The sequence below is a fragment of the Ursus americanus genome, chromosome 2 (assembly GCF_024610735.1).
Source record: "Ursus americanus isolate L20-20 chromosome 2, mUrsAme1.1.p, whole genome shotgun sequence".
NCBI classification, from domain to species: Eukaryota; Metazoa; Chordata; class Mammalia; order Carnivora; family Ursidae; genus Ursus; species Ursus americanus.
This window is the reverse complement of record NC_142128.1, coordinates 74,289,925-74,314,514: the sequence shown is the minus strand read 5'-3', so window position 1 is coordinate 74,314,514 and position 24,590 is coordinate 74,289,925. Positions and strand designations below refer to the sequence as shown.

The window sequence follows — 24,590 nt, the reverse complement described above, 5'->3', positions numbered from 1 at the left end:
ACCTGAGCCGACACCAGGAGTCGGACCCTTAACTGACTGAGCCACCTAGTGCCCCATAAGCAGAAGGTTATTTCTAACGAGCCCGACTATTTTCCCTGGTAAAACCAAAGGAGAGAATGAACTGTGGTTAAGAGGGGTGGAGAAGTTAAGTTTGGCTCTGGGAGGAGCTTCTAGATTTTAAGACAACCTCCCCATATGCTTGCACAACTCTCCCCAATTCACAGCCGGTATCTCATTTGATTCTTGTGAAGCAGTATATGTGAGGCAAGGGATATTGTTTCCACTTCATAGATGGGGAAACTGAGGCACAGAGAGGCTTAGCCAGGGATTACAGGCCCAAATAGTGTCTTCTTTTTTTGGAATCTCTAGAAAAAAGTAAAGGAGGAAGGCCCTTTCACAGATTCGCAGTGCCAGGCACAGAGCAGCAGCCAAAATCGTGAGCAGAGGACTTTAACCAGCCCTCAACTCCCACACCCGAAGCCCAGCAGTCCAAACTTCAGCCCCGACCCCTTACCTTGCACGTGCAGGATTCTTACGGTTGTTCCAGGCAATTGTTCAGGTAGGTTTAGGCTGCAATTGGTTGGGCCTCACCGAGAATATTCTCCTCCCCCAGCAGCATCCTAGATGGATGGAGGGGAGGGGGTTTGGGAAAGAGGGTGAGGTACACAGGACATAAGCTCCGCTTGTGGGAGGGTTAGCGAGAAAGGAGTGAAATCCTGCCTTGTTTGATCTGCAGCCTTAACAAGCTCGCTACTGTTTAAAGTACACAGGAAAGCGGGATTTGTGAAGAGATGAGAGGGGAGGCAAGAGGGGGGTGACATCTTCATGAATGGAACTGAGAATCCCGGAGCAGGTGCCCTGTGGCTGTGTCCTGGACCCGTGTCCCCACTGCCCAGCCTGAGGCTCACCACCCTGGCATCCCAGCAGTCTCTCCTCCATTCATGGGACTTGGCCCACGCACTCCAGTTTGGCCTGTCAGACCCATCCCTTTGTTCCTAACAATGTGGGGGGTAGAGGAGCCTGCTGCTTCTGCACTGTGGCCGCCTGACCAGTGTCCTCTGGGTGAAGGTGAAGTACCGCATGGGAGACAGCGGGGGTCCCCCACGAGGGGAATGTATCCCTGCCTTGGAATGTGAAGACTCGGGGTGAGGGCAACTGAAAGTGACATGTATTTGGAGAAGAGGTAGCTTTGCAAGCCAGATGCAAGCCTGGTTACAGACCTTGTACCACCCAAAGGTCCTCCATTGACACCGGCAAGCGTGAGCCCCTGACCTCCGACCCCAGCGGTTCGGTCATGCGGCCTCCCAGGCCCAGCCCCCATCCCACTCCAGGCACCCTAAATATATGCACACACACACTCGCAGGCAGCGTTCCCATGCAAAACGCGGATGGCTTGCCACCTCCCCCCCCCTACCTCTGAAAGGGAGCAGACTTAATGCTGAAAGCCTGCCAAAGTATGGCTGGCTTCCAGCACCAAAAATACCTCCCAGGATCCGAGGGGCTACTGCACTGGCATCTATTTGTGGGGCTGGAGCTGCTGCAGTGGTAGAGAGAGGACTCCCTCTGGGGATCGGCTGGTTGCCCATTTGGGCCTATTCTCCCCAAAGTCTAAGGTTCGCTTTCCAGAGCCTGAGGAGGCCTGCTCAACCAGACTTGCCCTCTGCAGGAGAAATACTTTCTCATTTCTCCCAGAAATAAAACCCAGCTCTGTTTCTAGAATGTTGTTGCCTCATCCTCTTCCACTTGTCTCATCTTCTTCCCCAAGTCACCCATCTAATGACAAGCAAAGAACAGGTGGGGGGGGCAGGGTTAGAAGAGTGCAGCAGCCACAGAGGACTTTGCAGGGGTAAGGCTTTAGGAGCACCGAGACTGGCCGAGGTGGGTGGGCTGGGGTGGAGGAGAACCCTGTTGAACTTATTAGGATTTTCCAAAGATGAAAATTTGGCATAAGACAAACAGAGGCCCATTCATCCACCCATCCATTCATTCATTTGGTAAGTATTTATTAAATACCCACTACTTGCCCAGAACTGTGCAGGGCTGTGACGGTCCTTGTGGAAATGAGGATGAACTGCAAGGCATTGGCAGAGGCTTTATGAGTCCCCAGGGGCGATGGGTTTGACACCAGCTGGACAGGATGAGGAAGAAGACATCAAAGGCCAGAGAGACACCAGAGCACTTGATTTCCATGAAGACATAGACAGGTTTGAGGGTATGGAGCCTAATAGCGTGATTATTAGCGTGATTTCTTTAAAAAGTATGTGAAGAGATAATCAGGTACTCTATATAATTCCATTAAAAAAAGAAATCCCATAAACTTATTGTTAATGAATAATATTTGTGGAATGAATGAATGAAGAAATACCCAGTGATCAAGGGGATGTGCTTAGTGGAGAACCTTTATAGACCAACAGCTCATGTATATTGTCATTAATGCACAGAACGTTATATTTAAATACAAACCATGAACTTGAGTTGTTCTTTTTTTGGTCCCAAGATATATCGTTATAATTATGTGCTTAACTAATAAGATCCATATTTGTTCTAGCCTATTGGGACTAAAAATATGAACAAATCTTTCCATTTTTATGATGCTATTAATTCTTCCAATGGTTTTACATAGATCTATTTTAATTCCATCAACTATGTGAAGACTGAAGGTAGAAATTCCCATCTTATAGATGGACATACTGAGGCCCAGAAATGTTAAGTGTGCTTCATCCAGGGTACCGCTCAATAGACTGGATTAGTGTTCTTCTTGTGGTTATGCTGACCATAGGTATTCCCTAAGATCGCAGGGCTCAGATCTTAGACCATGTTCTGTGGCACCATGGAAACTTAGCGATATTGTGTTATGCTGCCTAACAGTGTGTCCTCCCACCTGTCTTCTCTCTCTCTCTTCCTTGCTCTCTCTTCCTCTCCCTTCATTTGGAAAGCATGGGGGAAGCTGAGGATGAAGGAGGGGGTGAGTGGAGGGGTCTGTTTCATTTTATCCTGTCTTGCTCCTTGTTCTAGGATTTATTTCTGACCGTACCATAGGTGGGGGAGGTGGTATGAGACAGTTATTTAAATTGTATTATGATCTTCTCAAGATGTGATTAAATTGAGTCATGGGGAAGAGATGCGACCCCCTTCCAGGGTCAAACAGCATTTGATTTAGAACCAGAAGGTCCTAATTTTCAGCTTCAAGCTCTATCAGTTGGGTATTTTCAACCCTGCCACTGGCTGCCTTGGGTGTAGTTGGCCAGACTGATGTTCCATGTATCAATCGAATGGGAGAGCTGTTGTTCTAAAATCTTCTAGCATCTTCTTCAAATCATATTCTTTAATAAGTTGTGGTTTATATTCAGTCTACTCAGAGATAAGAGAGTAGACAAGACTGTCTGGATGGGGAGACAAGACCTACTTATAAGGAGAAATAAATAATAATATGGGGTAACTTATGATAATTGCCTGGAGGGGTGCCAACAATATATGCTAAAAGAATTCAAAGGAAAAAGCAGGTATAGATCAGGGAAAACAGCTTAGACAGATTTTATGTGGCTCCACAGGACACCACCACCAGGAATAACCAGTGAAAGTCACAGGGAGACAAATTTCAGCTAATTAACAATGATGAAAGAACATCTGAAGAATTAGCTAATTTTGTAGATGAAGTAAAGCCTAGATTTTCCTACACACACATCCTACACTGCGTTGAATGGACGACTGTGCAAGACCACCGGTGAGTCTAAATTTCTAACTACCACCACCCCTTCTCTTAAACTCCGGCTCAGAGAATTTCATGCACTCCCTCCAGGGTTCCCAGGAGTGATTTTTTTTTCCCCCATTTATACCACTGAGGACTGTGGCCACCAGAGGGCAGTAGATGGAGCTTATCCGAATACTTGAACATGTTGAGTAAACTCCCGTGTGCTCTAATCGCGAGCAGGCACTACGCGGATCCTGCGAACTCACTGGGGTCTAGCTTGCAGGCCTCTTTCGGAAAGCCGCGTCCAGGCACTGCGGACATACTGAGACTCTATGGCACGGAATCAATGGTCGTTAAAGCACCGAGGCATTGCCATCCGGAATCCAGAAACCTCTCACCTTAGGTTATTAAAATAAGTTATCTTACCTCCACCTTTGATTGCCCTACCGGGCCAGCTCCATGGGCCTGAATATGGAAAGCGCCCCTTTGGTCCCCCCACGCTTGCCAGGTGCCCAGGATCCCTAATAGAGCTGGAAGCTTGAGCTTCAGGGCAAAGCTCACCTTTGCATTATAAAAATAATAATTAATTACAACTTCAAACCTCATTTGACAGCGTGTTGGCCTTCCAAATTCACGACCAGAGAGAATCTGCTCCCACCAGTTCTGAGTCCCCCTTCTCAACCTAATCAGCCAAGGTCCGTTCCTCCCCACTGGCCCCTCACTCAAATTAAAGATGAAGAGGGAGGTGTGCCGGATGGGCGCGGTGACAGGTGATGCTAAGGGGAGGAGGGGGAGAGCACATCCCCACTGCCCTCACCCACTCTGCTTGCCTCATGAGCTCCTCGCACAGGGGGTTGCGCCAGCTGAGCTCACAAGGCCTCCACCCAAATCCCCAGGCCCTGGCAGATTTTCTTTGCCCCCTTGGCCACTTAAGGTGGCCGGTAAGTCCGGGCTGAGCTGGGCTCAGGGCGGGCAGCCCGGCGGCCTTCCAATACCAGACCTGATTCTCCTTTGTTGACAGCTCGCGGAGGAGGCAGTCCGGGCGGGCGGGGGCGGGGGCGGGGGGCTGGCGGGCGCGGCGGTGCCAGCGGCGGGCGCGGCCCCGGCCCGGCGGGCGCGGCCGGCAGGGAGGGGGTTAACGCGCGCGGCCTCTATGATAATGAGCTGCATGGTAATATAGGGAGGCCGGCGCTGTGGGCTCAGCCGCCGCCGCCGCCGCCGCCGCCACCGCGGGAGCCGGAGCTGCTGGGCGCAGCGGCGTCCGCGCCAGACTGGAGCGGGAGGGTGGCCGAGCGCAGTTGCTGGGAATTTGTCAGCCTGGAGGGCGAGCGATTCGGAGAGAGACCCCGCGAGCTGGGGAGCGGTGGGGAGCGTGGGCACCAGAGCGAGCCGAGCCAGCCCCGAAATAGATCTGGAAAGCCAGGTTCCCGGAGGAAATGGGACTGTGACCGAACCGGGGAGCAATAAGGGAAGGAAGCGCCGGGCTTGCTGATGTCAGAGGAGCCCGGAAAGTCGCGCTGGAAAAATCCTAAGACAGCCGGGGCTCTGCTGCTTCCCCAGGAGAGACACCGCCAGCCACCTCCACACGCCCCCTCGGCGCCTCCGGGTTCCCCCCGCGAGCCGGCAACAGCGCGCGGCGGGGCTGCTGCGGGGCGACTGGGGACTGAGGGACGCGCGGACCGGAGACCGAGGGGCCACTTCAGGAATACAGATAAGTGGCTGGCGGCTGGACGTGGATTTTAATGAATTTGGACTCCATGTGGATTTGGTCGTCCCCGTGATTGCGAGCTGCGGGCAGCGAGAGGGGCAGCGCGCCGCCCTCGGCAGCCGGCGGCCGAGGCGGACCGGCCGGGAGCGGAAGGACAGACCGACGTCTCGGAGCTGGGTAAGCGGCGCCTGGGGCCGGGCGCTCCGAGTCTCCGGCGCCCTCCGCCCTCTCCCCGAGCGCGCGCCCCTGCAGCGGCCGCTGCTCCGGCGCCCGCCTGGTTGGGGTCCCGGCCCCGGGCCTGGGGGCTCGGCTGCAGCGCGCGAGTCCCCGCGCGGGCTCGGCCACTTTCGCGGGCCGGAACGCGGCGTGCGCGTGGGTGCGGGCGGACTCAGAGCCGCCTCCTCCCGCCCGGGGCTCCCCGGCCGGCAGCCGGCTCCTGGCCGGGAGGGCGCTCCGCGGCGCGTCTCCGCCGCGCACCTGCTGGCACTCTGCGGCTTTGGGGAGCACGGAGGCGGCGGGGCTGTCCCGAGAGCCGGCGCCCAAAGCGGGCCTCGCCGGCAGGAGCCAGGGAGCCCAAGGCCACTGTGGCCAGCGCTGGATCTGGGGGGCGTTCACTCTGGTGCCGGAGTCCCTGGCGGCCGCTGGTTGTTCCTTCGGATCAGGGGACTTGGGAATGGAAGGGGAATGCATCATCTGCGCGGGGTCGGTGAGGCTCAGGGAGCGATTCGAGACATTGAGTGGGGATAAGTGCTCCATGACCCTCTCTGCTTCCTCGTGGTCAAACACCCTTTAGCACCATCCTCTGGTTTGAGCAGCACAGAGGGTTGGGGGTGGAAGTAGGAGCTCACCCAGGGGCCGAAAAGCTCCTTATAAACCGTTGGAAAATATTTCCCTCCATGTGTTCCTTCTTGCCCACCCCACAAGTGATGTAGGGACCTTAGAACATTCCAGCTCTTTTTATCTACCCCACAGGTAGTCTCTGTCAATATTAACCACGGTCTGGATGAGCAGAGAGTCACCAGAAACTGCCATTCCAGCCAGGTCCGTGACAAATGTCCACCTGTTTGGCATGACCCTTGCCCTAGGAGGGGCTGCCTGCTCAAACTCAGCTCCGAGTAAGAGATCATAGGGGGTGAGCTGTGTAGAAGACTTGGAGGTCTAGGTCAGTTAAGAGTCTAGGAATGAAAGCCCCATGAAATGGGCAGTGGAATCTGATCAGGTCTCCCGCAGGAATGTAAGATCCTAGGGTGACAGTCGCATACCAGAAGTGTCTATGAAAGGGACATAGGGACCGGACCAGTTTGGGGGGCAGCTGCCAGCTGTAGCTTGTGGCAGTGGTTTGGGGGGTCCAGCAGCTCAGAGGAACCCCCAAACATGGGGGGAATCCATTCGTTGCCGTCTTGCCGTTCATAGGCACAGTGGACAAGGTTTGTGGGCAGCCCACTAAGATGGGTATCTGGGCTAGACTGGATGTTTTCAGACTAGGAGTCAAGTTCAGCTCTCCCCTCCCCAACACAGAAGCAGGCTCCTGTCTTGCTGGGCTTCTTTCCCAGATCTTGAAACTTCATTCTTCCCTCTGGGCAGGCTTTGGATTCTGGGGCCTTCCACAGAGTGACAGAGCCCCGGAAGAGATAGCTCTGGCTGGAGGAATTGAGCTATTCCTAATTGAAATGCACAACTTTTGTGCAATCACCCCAGAAAGCTCCTGGAGTTGCTAGCAGCCCTCTCTCCTCTGACCTCCTGGCAAGAGAGGAGAATTCATTAACTTCCCCTTCACCTCACACAGCACCATTTGAACTAATTACCTGTGATCTCTCCTCCTTGGCCTAGAGGGTGGTGATGGGGGGTGGGTATGGCGTGAGGGGAGAGGGTAGGGAAACCAAGGAAACTGAGAGCAATCTGTCAAGATACCGTAGCGAGGTGGTTTTTCTTTTCCCTTCTTCCACCTAGCATTTCCGCCTTTCGCCCTGACCCTTCCTAATCCCAGAACTTGCCCTCCCTGCGTTACCTGAAAGGAAGAGCCTTTCCCTCTTCAGGGACCCGCTGATGAAGGGAGGGCAATGTAGGCTGCCCTCTCTGCTCCCTCACAGTCCTCAGCAAATTGCATTAGAACGGGGCAAATTGGCTTGCAAAGGGGTTAAATGGAAATGACATTTGGAGCGATGTGCAGGGGGGATGTTGCTCAGGGCCGGCAGGATCCGAAGGGGTAAAGCAAAGTATAGAAGGTCTCCTCTGCCCAGGGGTCATGAGTCTGGCAGGAGAATCCCCCCTGGCCCTACTCTTTAATGGGACAGGAGGATCGGGGTACCCCACAGTCTGGAGCAGGGCAGAGTGGCTGGTTGGCCTTTCAACACAAGACCAAATGAAGAGCAAACGGTGGTGTCGCATGTCCATCCCCCAAAAGAAACCATGTCATTATAAGGTGAGTGACTCCCCTTTCAGAGCTGGCCCGAGTACCTATCCCTGTCCCCAAAGAGCTGGGGAACAGCCACCCTCCAACATGCTTGACCATCAAAAGCTGCAGGTGTCGTAAATGTGTGAGTTTCCCATCTGGTATACTGGAGTCTGTGCTTAAAATGAGGTGAAAAAGAAAACGCTCGAAGAACAGCTACTTCTCCAGTAGGCCCCTTTCCCAATTGCGAATCCTTCTGATGATTCCGTTAATCTTTATTTCATGGGCACGATACCAGAAAGCACAGGAGCAGGAGGGAAACCAGGGCCACAGTTAAACGTACAAGGCACCAGCTGGCAGCGGCCGGAGCTCACCCGTTCAGGTACCATGGAGTATTTACGGTGCTGGAGCTGTCACTGTTCGGGGCTTTAGAGTCTCTATCCTGCCTCCTTTTCTATAGCTGCCTCCCCAAGATATGAGGTTTGTTGTGGGGGGAGGCGGTTCCTGTCCCCAGCAGCAACAGCCCCCCCCCCCCCCCAGCTGTCGCTCCGCATTGCCACACAGCTGTCTCCACACACACAGACTGGGGCCCGATATACTTCTGTCCATCATGGCAAATGGAGAGGTAAGGAGCTCCGAGCCAAGCAAGCCCCTACCCCCACCCCACCCCCCAGTCTGATCATAAAGAGCCGGGTGCATTGTGTTACAGTCTGTTAACTACAAATAATTCAGAACTGTCCGCAGGGAAACTGGTGGAAACAAGCTTGGAGGTGCTGTCGTTTTACCACTCATCTGCACCCCCACCCCCATCACCAGCACCCTCACCCAGGGGCAGTCTGTTATCAATTCATTATATGTGAATATTCTCTTTCTCCCCTTCACATATGCTCAGCTCCAACAATGATGAATGGCACCGATTCCCTTATGGGAAACAGTTTTTCACTTAGTTACAAAGATTTCATGCCTGATTAGAGTAAATGAAGGCTGGGTGTGCGTCCACTTCTTTTTTGGTCATTTCTAAAGGTGAGCCCTGCCGAGACAGAGAAAGGCAGTTCTTCCCGGGGTCAAACGGCTGGTCCCAAGGCGCCCTGGGAGGGGTGGATGGTAAGAACAGGACACCCCTTTTCTCCTCGGCTTAGCCCTCGGGCTCTCCGGGGCTCCATTCCCTGGCACTGGGGCATATGGAACCTCTTTATCTAACTCCACACTGTTCCATCTGGAATTCGAGGGCAGAAATAGAGGCGAGAAAGTTCTTTGTTGGGGAGCAGGGTCCCTACAGGGCAAGAGTGTAAAGGAAGAGGAGGAGGGGAGGATGAGAGCTAAAAGAGAAGGCTTAGGCCTGAGCCCTGCAGAAGTTCCCTGCTCCTACAGTTGGTTAACCATTAACCCCCTGCACTGCCTTGGCCAGATCTCCCGCTTGGGGGAAAGGATCCTTCTCAGCAACCCAGAAGCCCAGCAGGTGTTCCCTGCATCCCCCTCTGGCTCAGCAGAACATTTGTTCTGTCTCCCCTCCTTGCTCCAGCCAGAGGCTCAGGCCTGGCCCCCGCCCCCCCTTCCCCCTTCCCTGGCAGGGTCACCCTCTTCCCACCCCCTGCCAGCTGTCCCTGCACCCAAGCATTGCCTGTTGTTTCATGGCAGCATGCCTCTCAGCGACCAGGAAGCAGGGGAGCTGGTGGGGAGAATTGATTGAGGGGAGCAGGCTGGTTCCACTCAAGACCCCAAAGCCAGAGCGCCAAGCTCAGGTTAAACAATGTTTCAAACATACGTATCAACCCAGAGGGCCCAGGTTTGCTTGGGGGACTGAGTAGGGGAGAGTTTCTGTCCAAGTTCTGTTCTCCTCCAGCAACACTGAATTGTCCTAGTGCTTCTGTGGTCTGGCTGGCAGGTCCCTATTTGGGCTCTCTGAGAGTGGGTCATTTGATCCAAAACCATGTCAGAGCATTTCCAGTTCATCAGCATCTTGAACTTCAGAAGAAAAAAAATAAAAAAGCTAGCCGATGAACCAAGCATGCAGACCAACCAGATCCAGGAGCAAAGGCACACGTGGAAAGCCCGAGTCCAGATGTAGAAACAGTCACAGACACACAGAGAAGCAGGGTGACGGGAAAGGAAGATAAGGACAGAGAGACTGACAGTATGAACGGGGCACAAAGAGCTGAGAGCAAAAACAGAAAACAAGTGGGAAAGAACAGTCTAGGCAGAAGGAAGCTCTGCTCAGTCTTCCCAGGCAAGGGCAGGCTCCGTCTGGGCTGCAGTGGGAAGCTGAAGTAGCAGGTTATCTCCACTAGAGGGGGCTCTTGAAAACCAGGCTTGGCCCTAAACTGTGGTTTTTGTGCCTTTTTATTTTTTTTTTCAGAAGAAAAAAAAATAGATGTATTAGAAACTCCCAGCTGTCACTACCCAGAGACTACAACTGGTAGGGTCCTATTGCCAGTGGGACCTACGGGCCGCCGTCTGGGAAAGGCGTCTGCGGCATTAAGTGGAGGGGGCCCCAGCACTGTGTGCAGCTAGGGAGAGGCCTGCCCCCGCAGGATGCGTCTGGGGGTGGGCCCCGGGGAAGGGGGTGCCCTCTCGAGTCAGCAGGCAGTGCAATCTGTTGGCCCGCCTGCCAAGAGGCTCTTGCCTTTATCAGCGGCAGAAGTTCTTGGCCCAAACCCAAGGGGCCTTCACATGCCTCCCCTACTACCCCCCCCCCTCCAACTCCCTAAATGTGGATTTTTGAGATCCTCCCAGGTGGTGGCAACACTGCTCCTGGGGAGACTTTTTTTAGAAAGACTTTTCCGGAACTGAACGCATGTCAACGTCGTATCGCTTATTTAATCTTTGTCTTCATCATAGTCTCTGTGGGAGCCTTTCTCGGAATCATAATTCCCCCCTCATTTCAGCAGAGGACGGTGCGGAGAGGGAGCAGAGTCCAGAGGCTTTTCTCCTCTGAGGAGATAATAACTGTCTAACAGGGGTCTGGGAAAAGATCGAAGTTTGGGGACGGACAGGGGGCCCGAGAATTGCGTCTCTTCAGATCTGATATCAGCCTCTGATGCCTCATCTTCACTTCCCTTTGGCTCCTATTTACCTGGGGTCAAGCGGAGGGAAGGAAGGGAGGAGAGAGAAACGAAAAAAGAAAAACAAGATAAATGGATCATGTTATGAAGTTTAATCCTGCTTTTCCTTGGCTAAAATTACTCTCAGTGTGAGAGATAAAAGGCAATGGAGTTGCCCTCGGAAAGTTCAGCTTGTCTTTGAGAGGGAAGAGGGGGAGGGATCCTGGGGCTCAGCGTGAACTGCCCATGAATGAACCTCTTTCCTCCGTGCCCCCCACAACAACATTCTCTCTGAAGCTGAGAGAGAGAGAGAGAGGACAGAGGCACCTTCAGTGCTCTGCGCGGTCAGGGAGCTCACCTCCAGGCTTTCTCTCCTTGTCTTCAAGCACCCTCCCTTCCCATCTTAGTTGCTTGGTTGAGGTTGCGGGGGATGGAAGAGGGGATGAGGGAGAGCCCCAGGATATCCCCGCCAACTCTACCCTTGGCATATGGATTGGCACACCACCCGTCTTGCCCTCGCACTGAACCAGGGAAGATACCAAAAGCAGAAATGGGAACCATTTACGTGTAAACAAATCGAAACCGATCACTTACTTGGCAGTGCTGGTGACGTAGCAGCCCCAGAACAAGGAGGAAAAAGGAAGAGAGCCCCCCTCCAGGAACCAGTGCGGGGAAGGGGGCGTTACCTCAGCCAGGCTCCTCCAAGGAAACTTCAGTATAAGGCAGGATGGAGTTAACGGTGTACTGGGGGGCCTGGGGAAGTGAAGGCACAGAAGCTCCTGGAAGCTTTGGCTCTGGTCAGTGGAAGGTGCAGAATCCCATGACTGACAGTTTCAGCTGCCTGGCAGGAATGACTATCTAACCCATTCCTCAGCTTCTCAGAACTACCCCCGATTCCCCTCATTCTCGGGAATTTTCAGCGGACAGCCACCTCGTGTTCTGTTAGTCAGCATCCTAGAGCAAGACCTCCATGGCTGCACTCCTGAGGGCTTTCCATACTGCATTCTATGCAAATTGCATCCCTTTCCGGCCCTCTGGAGCTGGCTGCATGATGCCCACGTGGTTCATCAGGAAATGTTGTTACTCATCTGTGTTCACATTTCAGTGTCCAGAATCCTGCTGTTAACTCACCCACTCTTACCTGAGTGAACTCATTAAATGGATCAGACCCGAGGGAAAAAAAAAAATTGGATTTTGCCCCTACACCTTGGCTGGGCAGCCAAGCCAAGTCCACCAGCCACCTCTGCGCTGTTTCCTATCTTGAAGAAGGAAGCAATCTCTTTCTAAGGTTTCTGTCCGGGAGGAAGGCAGGGAGGATGAGTGGAAGGAGGCTAAAAGGAGGAAGATTTCAACTCAACAGAAAAACTTTATCCAATCCTATAGTGGAAGGCCGTACTCTCCTTGCACCTGAAAATGGTCACATAAGATCTGGGGTGGGCAGATCCTGCTTTGGGACGGACGGGACAAGGGGGCATGCTTGGGCTTCAAGAGGCCTTTGATCTATGTACATATATATGTAAATATTTGTATATTTGTATGTGTATATGATATATGTGTGTGTGTGTGTGTGTGTGTGTGTGTGTGTGTGTGTGTATGAAGAGAGAAGTTGATGATACCCGCCCCCCACAAAGGTACAGAACCACTAGACTCTAGAGTCTTGGGCCTCTGCCTGTCCTCATTTTCTGCTTTCAGCTCTGGTTGTGGAATGGAGCCTTCAGATGAGGAACTAACCCAGCACCTGCCCATGTCCAATGTGGTAGGCCACTCACTCTCGGGGTAAACGAGAAATCCAGAGACAAGACGGGCTCCGAATGCCAGGGAAGCCCAGGCTTTGTCACTGCTCTGAAACTCTGGACAAACTGTGGAAGTTCTCCGAGCAGGAGGCAGAGCAGGGCTCCTCCCGTTAGGGGAGAGAGGGAAAGTTCAGGAGGAGAGGAAAAGGAGGTACAAAATCCCTGCCTGCCCTGTGAAGGCAGGGGGACCAGAGAGCAGACAGAAGTGGCAAGAGGGGATGTTGCTGCTTTGAAGTGGTTTCCTGCTTCATAAAAGCGAAAGGCCTCGGCTGGGCTGGGTAAATATTACGTTGGCCTCTGACCTCCCACCTCCCTTGACTGCTTCCCCAGCTTCCCATTTTTTTTTTTTTTTTTCCTCCTGAACAGCAGAGATACCTGAGGGAGAAGAGCCTATTTGCTCCACTTCAGAGTCCTCAGCGGAAACCTTGGTCAGAGCCAGACAGGAAGACCAGGCTCCTTGCCTGTCCCTCTTCTGGGTCAGCACACTCTACCTGCCCGCCACACCCTGCCAGCCGGTGGTGGCCTGTTCCCACAGAGAGGCGGTCAGGGTTTCAGTCGCCCGACCAGACTGGCCCGCCACCATCATCCCAGCCACCTAGACCCTTCCTGCCAAGTCCTTTGACATTCTGTGGAATGAAAACCCACACTACTAGGGTTTCTCTTAGGCACATACTCCTCCGAGATTTATGCAGAAATGAAGACATTTCAAGTCCACTGCCCCAGTCTTGAGGGGCCTCTTGAGGGACCTCAACCCCTCAGGGTGTGGAGCCCTCCAGCTTTCTGTGAGACACTTGGGGAGAATGATGTGACTTGCATGTGGCACTGGGAAGCCACGCCTGGCGCCCTTGTGTAGGAGGGACCCCCCCAAGAAGGGTGTCAGAACAGATGGCCAGGAAGAGTCTGGTGTCGGAATGAGGTCCTACTGCACAGGAACAAAGGGCCTTTCCTCACACTTGTCACTCTTCCCTCTTCCTAAAAGATTTCTCACCTGCCCACTGGGGCTTATCTACCATTTGCTCTCTGGTCACAGGAGGAAAGCAAGAGGGAGCACACTGTAGGAGGGGGAGCTCCTGCCCCTTATCCTGTACCTCAGTTTCCCCATCTGTACAGCGGGAATGTATGCTTTTCATGACTACCCAGGCACCCTCACTTCTCTTTGTTTCTGAAGCCAGGCAGAGGAAGATAGGGGATTTGGAAAAATGACAATTGTTGCAAATGTGCAAAACTATTCTAAAATTTAGAGCAGGATTAAGCCAAGCTAGGGACATTTTTCTCCTCTCTTTCTCTCTCTCTCTCTCTCTCCCTCTCTCTCTCTGTCTCTCTCTGAATTTGTTTGGAACTTTCTGAGAAAATAAGATTTTATTTAAAAGAAATCTATATGCTAAAGGTTCTTCTATATAAAAATAGATAAAAGTCTCAGTGGAGACTGAGAGCTGAGAGGAAAGGCAGTGGTGATCCTGGCATTGGGGCCACACGCATGGCTCACGCTTAACATTTAACCAGTGGGGCTGGATTTTGAATTTTGAACGTGCTACCCTGAGGGTTTTGGTGGCTTTGGCTTGAAGAGCCGAGATGAATGATACTATCACAGAACTGGTAAGTTGGCATATTTCTGGCAGTGAGCCTCCCGTGGCAGGAGTAGGGGCAGATCTCATGGGCCTCTGGCTGCCTGCAATACGGCTTCCTCGCTCCCGCGGAGAGCTCCTCAGAGTGCGAGTGTTAACGGGGCAGACTCAGCATGAAGGGCAATGGCAGGAGCTGGGTCCCAGAGCCCACGCTGGACCCCGGGCCTCAGGGATTAGATCCTTGGCCAGCGCGGATCACTGGACAGAACAGGAGGATGGCTGGTGAGATGCTCAGCTGTCGTCTCTTAGCCCCAGAAGCCCCCCGCCCCCCGCCAGCCAGCTGGGGCACAAGGAGCTGGTCCCTTGCTGGAAGTGCAGAGCACGGGCAGGTGGCTCTGGAAGGAGGGAGGCCTGTGCATTGACAGCACTGTCCGAGAGCCAGCTGTGGACAAATGAGTGTGACAAGGTGCCTTGATTTTTTTTTCTAAATCACTTTTGAGAAAACAACTTGAATTACGAAAGAAATGGGTGTTATATGTAGAATACCTGGAAACTGTCTCTGAGTATTTGGTAGCAGCTTTTCCCCAGGCTCATATCATAGATGTGAAACCCGAGTCCAAACTACGTGAGTAGATGGCCCTGAGTCACTCAGCGAGTGGCCATTCACGGCCCTCCGTGTGCAAGGAGGTGTGTTGGCTCTGGCCTAACCCAGCACTCGTGAGCCCTTAGCCACGTTCTCTTCCATTTACTCAGTTCCCAACCGTGCCCAAAGACCTCCCCCATCTCTCTCTCTCTCTCTCTTTTAAGATTTTATTTATTTATTGAGAGAGAGAGAGAGAGCACGCACAGAGGGAGAGGGAGAAGCAGGCTCTCCACTGAGCAGGGAGCCTGATGGCGGGGCTTGATCCCAGGACACTGAGATCATGACCTGAGCTGAAGGCAGTCACTTAACCGACTAAGCCACCCAGATGCCTCTCTTTTTCTCTCTGTCTCTCTCTGTCTCTGTCTCTCTCTGTCTAGGGTTTGAGCAGGCAGATACCTCACGGTGAAGCACTAGTCCCTGAGAACCGACATCTCCCCCTCTCTGCCAGCCCGCAGGCGCTAGGACACCCAGACTGCCTCTCTGTGGAGCAGCGCGGCGTGGTGTAGAAAGGCCCCCCCTCTTTTCAGTTGCTCCAACCGGCTTTCCTCCATCCACCGCAAGCCTTGCTGTTTGCACAGTCAATGGCTCTGGCAAGGCCAGGCCCCCCTCCCTCCGCGAGAGGCACTGTGGGCACTGTTTGTGTCTCGGTCTCTATAGACTCAGCATTCACCACTTGAAGAGGGTGAGACAATGGCCAGAGCAGCTGCTTGCAGACTGGGCTGGCTGGGAGGCTGCCGGGGAGCGGAGCGGCAGGCCAGCCGGGGTTTGCGCACCATGCACCTGTGAGCTTTCTCAGGCAGCCAGGGCCAGCACAGAGGGAATGAGCAGGGGAACTGGGATCCAAAGGACCTGGTCCAGGCCACCTGATTGGCTCCCTCCGCATGCCCGCAGCTTTCCTGGCCGAGCCTTCCACCAGCTGTGTCGTCCCTCAGGGCCTGGAGGAAAAAGCAGGGTCCTAGCCCCTGGGAAGCCACCATTTATAGCGTCAGGACAGGAAGAGGCAGGACACTTGCCCAGGTAGAGAAAGACGGGACACTTTGCCAGGAGCCTGTCTAGGTAGAAGAAAGGGACGTTACTTACAGAGATTGAAGTTGGTGCGATGTGATTTAATTTGATGGAACATGTATTTATTGAGTATGTACTGTGTGCCAAGTGTTCTGGGAGGAAGGCATGTCTCTGTCCAGGCTCATGACAGGCTTGCAATATGCAGGGGAGGCAGGGGATGAACATAAATGATGCTCGTACAAGTTCAGTGGAAGCACTGCAGGAGGACGGAAGAGAGAGGGATTACAGAGCCATCTGACCCAGAGGGGCCCTCCAGGAGGGAAAGAGCCCTACTGCATTTGGGGAATTTAAACAGAGGTGGGAAGATGACAACCGGGTCTCAAGAAGGGATTCCTCTGTGGAGCAGAAAGGTATAAGGGGTGGCTGAGATCCCCACCCACTTCCAGGTCTTGTAACTTGGAGCCCCTGTTTGCTGCTCAGTAAACACAACGGAGGAAAAAGGCTCCGTTGGAAGTGAAGTGGAGTGTTGGCCTGGGCTCGTGAGAATGACCTGCAGCTGCTGGCCTTAATTCCATAGTAAATAGAGCCGGTTCTCACCCCTCCACCCCCAGGGCTCCCCTCCGAGCAGGGTGCCAGGAAGGCTAGGCTGGGCTAAGCCCTGGTCTCCCCTGGAGCCAGAATTCTCGCAATCACGTTAAAGTGAGCACTCCATCTACAAGCAGGGGCGGACCCGTCAGAACAGAGTCTTGGTCAGCTCTCTGCTTGCACAGCTCTAACTTCTAATCATTGTCATAAACAGGACGGAAGCAGCTGCTCACTCCAGTCTATTATCAGCTTGGTTGGAGACAGAGAAATTTAAATGACAGTACGATGCTTAGCAAAGAAACGAAAGTCGGTGTTAAAAATAAAGAAAACAAGACAGCTTGTTTCATCGAAATGGAAGGGTTATTAAACAGCCCCAAATTAATCAGTGATCTGCCAGGCCTGGGAATTGAAGAGCAGCAGGGCGAGGGGAGAGAGCTGGGAGGTGGATGGGAGAGTCATCCCAAGGCAGGTAGGCGCTGCTGGTGCTCTCCTCTGGGCTGGCTGCAGGGACTGTGGAAACCAGGAGGTCTTCAGAGCGGGAGGTGGCAGCTGATGCTCTGCCCCACAGGTAAGAGCAGGTAGGGGGCCCTGGGGACTTCGGCATCCCAGCCCCTCTCCTTACAAAGTCCTGCTTCTGGCATCTTTCCATCAGCCACCACCTGCACCTGCCCCGGGGGCTGTCTCCAGCCCTCCGCCTTCCCAGCAGCCAGGGCCAGGCGGGAGCCGAATGGCTTTCTGGGGATGGCCAGAAGCTCCCCACCAGGCCTTTCCCTCTCTCACAGGGAGTCCGCAAGAACTCAACTCTGAGTTGAGCTCCTGATACCCCCCCCCCCATTCCAAAGGGCATCGCCGAGGATGACCAGTCTTGCCCAGCTGGAGGCAGTGAGGGATCCCTGGAGCCCGTGGTCTGGCCTTGGAGATCTCAGGGGGTGGCACCTCGACTCCAGGCAGCAGAGCAGCAGGCTAACAGGAACCCTAAGTCCCACTTCCACACTTGGGGCCTTTGCCAGAATATTCCATCTCCGATATACCTCTCTTCCCACTTGTGGAGCGGCTCTCCCACACGGGCTGTGGGAGGGGTACGCCAATGACACAGTGCACGGGACATTCTTGTGGGTGCTGCTGTCACTGCACAAATGGCAGTTTCTGTTACGGGGGGCGGGGGGTTCCTGGGTCCTGAGAACGAAATAGCAGAGGAAAGGTTTCCCAGAGGGCGCAGAGTGGGTCCGGCAGAGAAGCAGACGCGCTCGCGCCTCGGCAGGGCCGTGGGAGGGGAGGCGGGCCGAGCACATCTGAGGGCGCGCGTGCACCCGTCCAGCTGTGCAACATGTTGGATCCTGAATCAATCACTCCCAGAGCATTTTCTCTGCTCTTTGACCTCAACATTCTTTCTCCTCACCCCTCCCTCCCTCCTGCTTCCCTCCTGGCTGTTTACCCTTTTCCAGGCTCTTCTCTCACACCCCATTCATCATCCCAGCCAGATTCTCACTCAGGGAGTTCCTTTCATCTCCCGCCCCAGGTCCCCCGGTGCTGCACCAGCCTGCATTCCCCCCCCCCCCCCCCCCCCCGCTTTCCCTCCAGCACATTCTTGTCTCCCCGTGTCAGCCTCTCTGATAACTATGTCCTTCACTTTCCCTCCCAGGAGGGCTGGGGTCCTAGACGGCGCGCGCTGATAGGACGACAAGGGTCTCACCACGGGCTGATCCGCTCCAGGCGCTAAGGGTCCCGCAGACCGCGTGCTTGGGCATCTTGGCACCGACAAACCCCGTCAGTGGACGGATCTCTTTCCGGAATGGCAACCCCCTCCCAGTCCACATGTGTCCCTTTTATCCAGCTCCAGAACGCTCCTCTTGCTGCGCGTGCAGGGGTGTGAACGTGCCTGTGACTTAAGAGAGGCTGCCTGGCAGCTCAGGATCTTTTCTGCAGGAGCTCAGAGTCTCAAAGAGAGAAGAATAGAAACTGAAGGTGGGAAGGTACAGGGTGGGGACACAGCCTGCTTAAGAAGCTTCCTCTTAAAAAGGAGTTACAACTTTTTATTCGAAGGCTGGCTGTCAGTTCAGGAGAGCCCTGCAGAGGAGGAGAGGCAGGGGAGGATCAGGTGGGGGGGGGGGAGACTTCACCCCACGTTCTGGCCAGACGGATGGGAAGAGTCCAGAGCATGTGGAGCTCCAGCCCAGGGTGTGGGCTCCTGCCCCGCCTCCCAAGGGCCAGCTTTCCTTTTCCCTCCTTCCCTCCCTCTTTCCTGCCAAGGGCACCTGGATGAATCACCAAGAGCAGCAGAAGTGGCCCTTAAATCACCCTCAAGGAGAGGAAGTGGGGGGGTGAGTTGGAAAGCGTGGGGCTCAGGGGACTGGGGAGAAAGGTGACAAGGGACGAGCAGCCCCCAGTTCCCCAGTTCCCGAGAGGCCAGGGTCTCAGGAGCTGCCCCGTGATAAGACGGGTCACCTGATTGAAACAGAGCCGCCAGCCTTTGCCACCAGCACACACAGGGCAGCCGGTGCTGCCAAGGAGGTGATGTCCTTGTGCAGTGTTTCTCCAAAAACAGAAACAAGAGTCACTGGTGTTTATTCAAAGCGGTGGAGTTTGCGGAACACTTTCCACAGCCATTGTCTCACTGATTCTCACCACAACCCTGCAAGGTGTCCTTTCACAGCTGGGGAGACCGAGGCCCCGAAAGGTTAAATAACAGGTTCAAGGTCACTGATCTAGGAAGTGGTTGAGCGAGACCTGAGCCCAGGTCTGTCCTCAAAGCCCACAGTGTCTTTCCTGTGCCTGCAGTCTGGCCACAGGCACCGCCGTGAGTTTGACCCCTAACGGAAGAGCCCTGTTCCGGAGCCTTCTGAGGGGAATCTCACCCTAGCCCACTTTGCTCTTGATCACTCTTGCTGTCAGTTGGCCACTTATTATTATACGCATTTTGTGTGATCTGTGAACTTGTGCAATTTGTGTCTTTGGAGCTCTCTTGCCAAGACTTTTCCTGCACGAGCTCTGTCTGTGTTATGCATCCTTCACCGACAGAACTGGTGGCCCCACTCCCCCTCATTCTTCTTCATCCTTGTCCCCACCTCTTCCACCTCCCAGGGACATTTGCTCTTTCCCCAGCGGGTTCAAGATGAACAAGAGCCATGGTCCTTCCCAGACGGTCCGGCCCCTTCTTCATCACCTCCATCAGTTACAGCAAATCGTTGAGCCAAGCGCATTCGTTCACACCATGTCTAAGGGCAGACTAGTTGCTGAGAAAAGCACATGAGCCTCCCCCTGTCCCCTCTCCCCTGCTCTCTATGAGTCAGACTGAGCACAGAACTGAGTGAGAGGTATCATGCCACCCTGCACGGGGTGCCGAAGAGCACAGGGATTACTCCTGCGTGCTTACCTAAGAGCCTCTAAGTCAACCGAGAGATAGGACACAGTCATGTAACAAGAGAGCCAACAACAGCAATGCAGTGTGTGCTAAAAACAACAGCTTCTGATTGACTTTGGAGGAGAGAGAGGTGATTACGCGTGGGGAGGTCCTAGAGGCTTCCTGAAGCTTTGAAGGACACACAGGGGTTGGAGAGGCCAAGAAGAAAGTGGAGACAGGTGTTCCAGGGAGAGCGGCTGCAGCCATGAAACTCTGCAAGGTGTCCTAGGGACTCAGCACGTGAACCGGTTGGTTGGGAGTGGAGTCAGTCTGGGAGAGGGGGAGAGGGAAGCTGTAGAAAGAAGAGCCAGCTTGGGAAGAACTTGAACTTGGGTACTTGGTAGACCAGCCTTGAGTCTATCTGGGCAACAGAAGGGGTTGCCATAGGTGCATATGACACTCTGGCCGTGTACCTGGCAAACAGACAAGGAGTTTGAAGCACAAGAAATGATGCGGTACGAGGCATACCGGGCAGGACATCTGTGGCCAACTCTTAGCTGCCAGTGGCTTCCACCAGGCTCCGGCTCCGCGGATAGTCCCTGGGCCAGTCTCACATGGCTCAGGGAGACGACACCAGGCTTGCTGGTAAAGAGACCCACTCTTGAACTTCGGAAAGCCTGACTTTTGGAAAAGGACAGGATTTTTAAAATGCACCTTGATCTGGCCCCAGTGACTCCTTTCTTTCCCTGCCGCGAGGAAGAAGCCGCAGTGGTGGAAAGTGCTCCTTGTCCATGGAACACGTCAGTGGTCAGTGGCTGCCTCTGGGAGCCACCAGGGAGCAGAGAGCAGGAGGGTCTGCGAGAGGAGGAAGCGCCGGGGAATGGCCGGGGCCATTACAGCTTACCTTCAAGAGGAAAAGACAGGGCAGCTTGAGGGGAAAGCAAGTGGGGTTTAGGGCAGGCCATTGCTGGAGAGCTGAGATGAATGCCTGGTGTTTTGTTTGGGTTTTTCTTCCGCTCCTTTTCTCTCCCTTTCCCTCCCACTGCTGTGAATCAGAGCTGTGTCATTATTCTTTGAAAACATTACGGTTAATGGCAGCATAATATGCCATTATGTGGAGTAACCGTAATTTGTTTAACAATTTAGTCGGGCGCTTTCTACCCTGTGTCCTGCTCTTCTGCCCCATTTCAATCCCAGAGCCCCGTGGCTCTCCCGTGTACAGTAAGGGTGGGGTGAGAAGGCAGGAGATACGTCTCCGGGCTCCTTGGAAAGGTCGTTTGGAATGTCTCTGAAAGGGGACTGCCAGCTAGTGATCCTCTTGCCACAAAACAGCCCCAGGATCCACCTTGTAACAGATATCTCAACCCCCCCACCCCCAGCCCTGCTTCATGACCAAAATAAAATGGGAGCCTCAGGTTTTGATCTTTAAAATAAAGTACTTGCCAGATCTTCCTTACCATTCTGCTGAGTTTTCCCAAACTGGCGATAAGAGGGTTTGGTTGGAAAATAACATCTCAGTATGTAGGCAGCGTGGAAGAGGGGAAACACGGCCCCAGAGAGTCCTGCTTCCTAGCGGAATGACCCCGGTCTAGTGATTCAGGCTTCCCGAGATTCGGGTTTTTCATCTGTGAAATGGGGAGAATACCCATCTTGCAAGATAATCACAAAATCCTCCATTGCATGTGCAAAGGCCCTAGCACAGTGTGCCACGTAGCAAGTGGCTAACAAATAATACAATAACGGTAGCTCCTCTTTATGATGTTTTGTTGTAGGAAACAAATGGCGGTGGCTATTTTATGCTACTCATGGCCCTTGTGGTACAAAGGCTCCTAGCATGAGTCCGACTCAGCTTAGCAAAGCCATGTCCCCACGTTGATGCCTAGCCTGCCTTTGGAAGGAGCCTGAGAATTCCTTTCTCTGTCCTTTTATCACAGAATGCCTACCAGAACAGTAACCCCACTTCTAGGACGGTCGAAGCAGGGGCCAGCTCAGAGTCAGGGGAGAAGCGGAGTGACCTTTCAAGGCCCCACGCAGTGCAGGGAGCAGGCTTGCTCCCAGGGCCTAATACTCAGAGTCCTGCTAACACGCGGAAATTCTTTCCGCCCCAGGGGTGAGGTGGCCATGGCAAGGCGTGCTCCTCCCTGGCCATCCCCCAGAGGGGGTTGAAGAGGGCAGAGCCCACGGAAGGGGACGGGGCGGGGGGGGTGGGGGTGGCGGGGCAGGCAGCTGCTTGAAATTGATTGCTCTTGTAGTTTAGTTTAGACCATGGGCTCTCTCAGCGCTGCCCGGGTGGCGACCTTTAGATAATAAAGGGAATTCTGGGAGATTTCTGACAGGCCCATGACATATGGGGTAGGTCTGCAGGGTCAGGCGGTGTATCTCCCTGCTCCTGGCCCCGGGGTAATGAATCTTGTTTTGACTTTGCAAAGCCGGCCCAGGCACTGCCCCAGAAAGGAGCCGAGCCCCCTCCCCTCCACCACCCCTCAAGTGTGTGTATGTCTTTGGAACCCTTCATAATTCAGGGAGACAACTCCAAGCTTTTACAGCCTGTGAGGGGAGAGGACAAACACCGCATGTTTTGCTAAGGCCCTGGGAGAGCTGGTGTGGTTTCCAGGGCCCCATCAGAGCCCACTGGGAGAGCTGGGGAAAAAAGCAACGAAAACCCTTGCCTGGTGTAAAAATGGCAGTGGTCTCATAACAGGGCTGGGAGAAGAGCTGGGGTGGGTTGGAGGGAGTCACAGAATATCCCATAGGGTTCTAGGGGTCTGCAGGTGACACCCCTACTTCTCTGGGCAGGTGCAGCAGAGAGGACAGGAACCACTCTGCAGGAAAAGCCCCACGAGTGAGAGACGGCAAATGTCATCTCCGATCCCACTGGGGATAAAGGGGTGAAAGGCAGTACAGTCGAGGTCTCTGGGCCTCCGTTTGGTGCTGGGTGAAAGAGGGTGTGTGTTTGCTGCCATCGTTCCCATGGAGATGTGGAGATTGACGTCTCTAATGCCTCGGCCCTGTGTTGGCATATGCAAACACGCATGCTTGTGCGGGCCTGCCTACACACCATTGCCTTTAAAAGAACAACCCCCCTGAGTCAAGATGGTAGAGTACGTTATCCCCCCCACGCTATGTTAGTTCGCTAGGGCTGCAATAACAAGGTGCCACCAACTGGGGTGACTACAACAACAAAAATGTATCGTCTCAGTCCTGGAGGCTAAAGTCAAGGTGTCTGTAAGGTTCTCTCCTTCCAAGGGCCATGAGGGAAGGGTCTGTTCCAGGCCTTTCTCCTTGGCCTGTCGATGGCCGTCTTCTCTCTCCGTGTCTCTCCCCTTGATCTTCCCTCTGTGCCTGTCTGCCTTTGTGTCCAAATTTCCCCTCTCTATAAGGACACCAGTCATTTGGATTAGGGCCCAACCTAATGACCTCATTTTAATTTAATTACCTCTATAAAGTCACTGTCTCCAAATAGAGTCACATTCTGAGGCTCTGAGGGTTAGGACTTCAACGCACGAATTTTGGGGATTCATGATTGACCTCCGAACGCATGCCTTCCTGCCTTTCTTGCCAGGACCCAGCCTCTGCACTTCGCCCTGTCACTCTGCCTCTGCCCACTGTGCCATCCGAGAGGTCGAGTCCTTCGCTGTCATGTCACCATGTGGATCCGGAGCAGAGAACCACACACAGCTTGGGTCACCCAGGCCCTCACGGCCTCACCTCCTGGAACACGGGTTCCTCTTTCACTGCCGATCAGGACCCTTAGGGCCTCCCCACATTGCCTTCTCCACTCCTTGATGCTTGGCCACTGGCTCTGGCTCACCCACCTGTGACAGGAATCCCAGGTACACACTGGTGGGGCATCTCCCTGCTCACAGAGACGGAAGGTGGCCAGATAGAAACTGTCCCCAGAAGTTGTCTCGACACACACCGGAAGGCCACAGTATCATCCAGTATCATTGATCCCACTTCCTCAGGGATGGATGCTGAGAGGGCGTGTAGGCAGAGGCTCGTTTTCCCCCTCTGGCTCCCCTCACCACCTTCCTCTCGCTCTGGGGCGAGATGTAGTCACTTAGCTTCACATAACAGCACAGAGTCTGGGGAAAAAATGACATTCGATTAATGAAGCAAACGCAGCTGGTATAGCAGTGACATCTAAATTGTTCCTTTGGTCCCTTTATTTTCTGTAGGAAATTCTCCCTCTCCCCACAGCCCCCCCTTCCCTTTAAATCGCGTGCATAAAATACGCTAATAACAATCTTCGGTGTCTGTGCATGAGTGACAGCTGAAATAAGAAAAAGACTAATCGTACCTCCTGCAGCCCTGTCACATGGAGATTAAATGAGCCTCCCTCCCGCCCCTCCATGCTCGCAGACCCCTCCCCCACTCTCTCCTCTCTCGCTCCTGGTCTCTCCTCAATGAGAATCATGGGCATTTGAATAATAATATTATAGACGCCATCAGGGTGACAGTGGGGAAAAAATCAGCTCAAACCCATGATTATTCCTTCAATCTAATAATTATTTAAATACCAGATAACTCCTTTCACTCTAATTGAGGCCTTTCAGCTGTCGGCATTACCCGGGGCCTTTGCGTTCGCCCTCTCGCTCACCTTGTGCTGCCCAACGTGCCTGGACTACCTCCGAGGTCCGTGTTAGACAGAGTGGCGCTCGGCATGTTTGCATGTACGACGGCGCAGATGACATTATGACAGGTCCTTCAGGATCGTGCCGCCCACAGGGGACAAGCCAGGGCCCCAGAATCGCACATGTAGACCTTTTATCCTCATAGACTTTAATTCATAGAAATCTTAAACCCAGAGGAGCCTTCTGAGGTCAC

At 53.8% G+C, this 24,590-nt stretch overlaps 1 protein-coding gene across 1 annotated transcript in view; it reads left to right on the top strand.

Annotated features, from left to right (window-relative positions):
- The first annotated feature begins 4,891 nt into the window (after positions 1–4,891).
- Positions 4,892–24,590, top strand: part of PLXNA2 (plexin A2) — a 205,650-nt gene continuing 185,951 nt past the window's right edge. The window contains exon 1 of the mRNA XM_045787800.2: positions 4,892–5,576. The gene's annotated coding sequence lies outside the window, so the exon portion shown is untranslated. The remainder of the gene's footprint in view (positions 5,577–24,590) is intronic.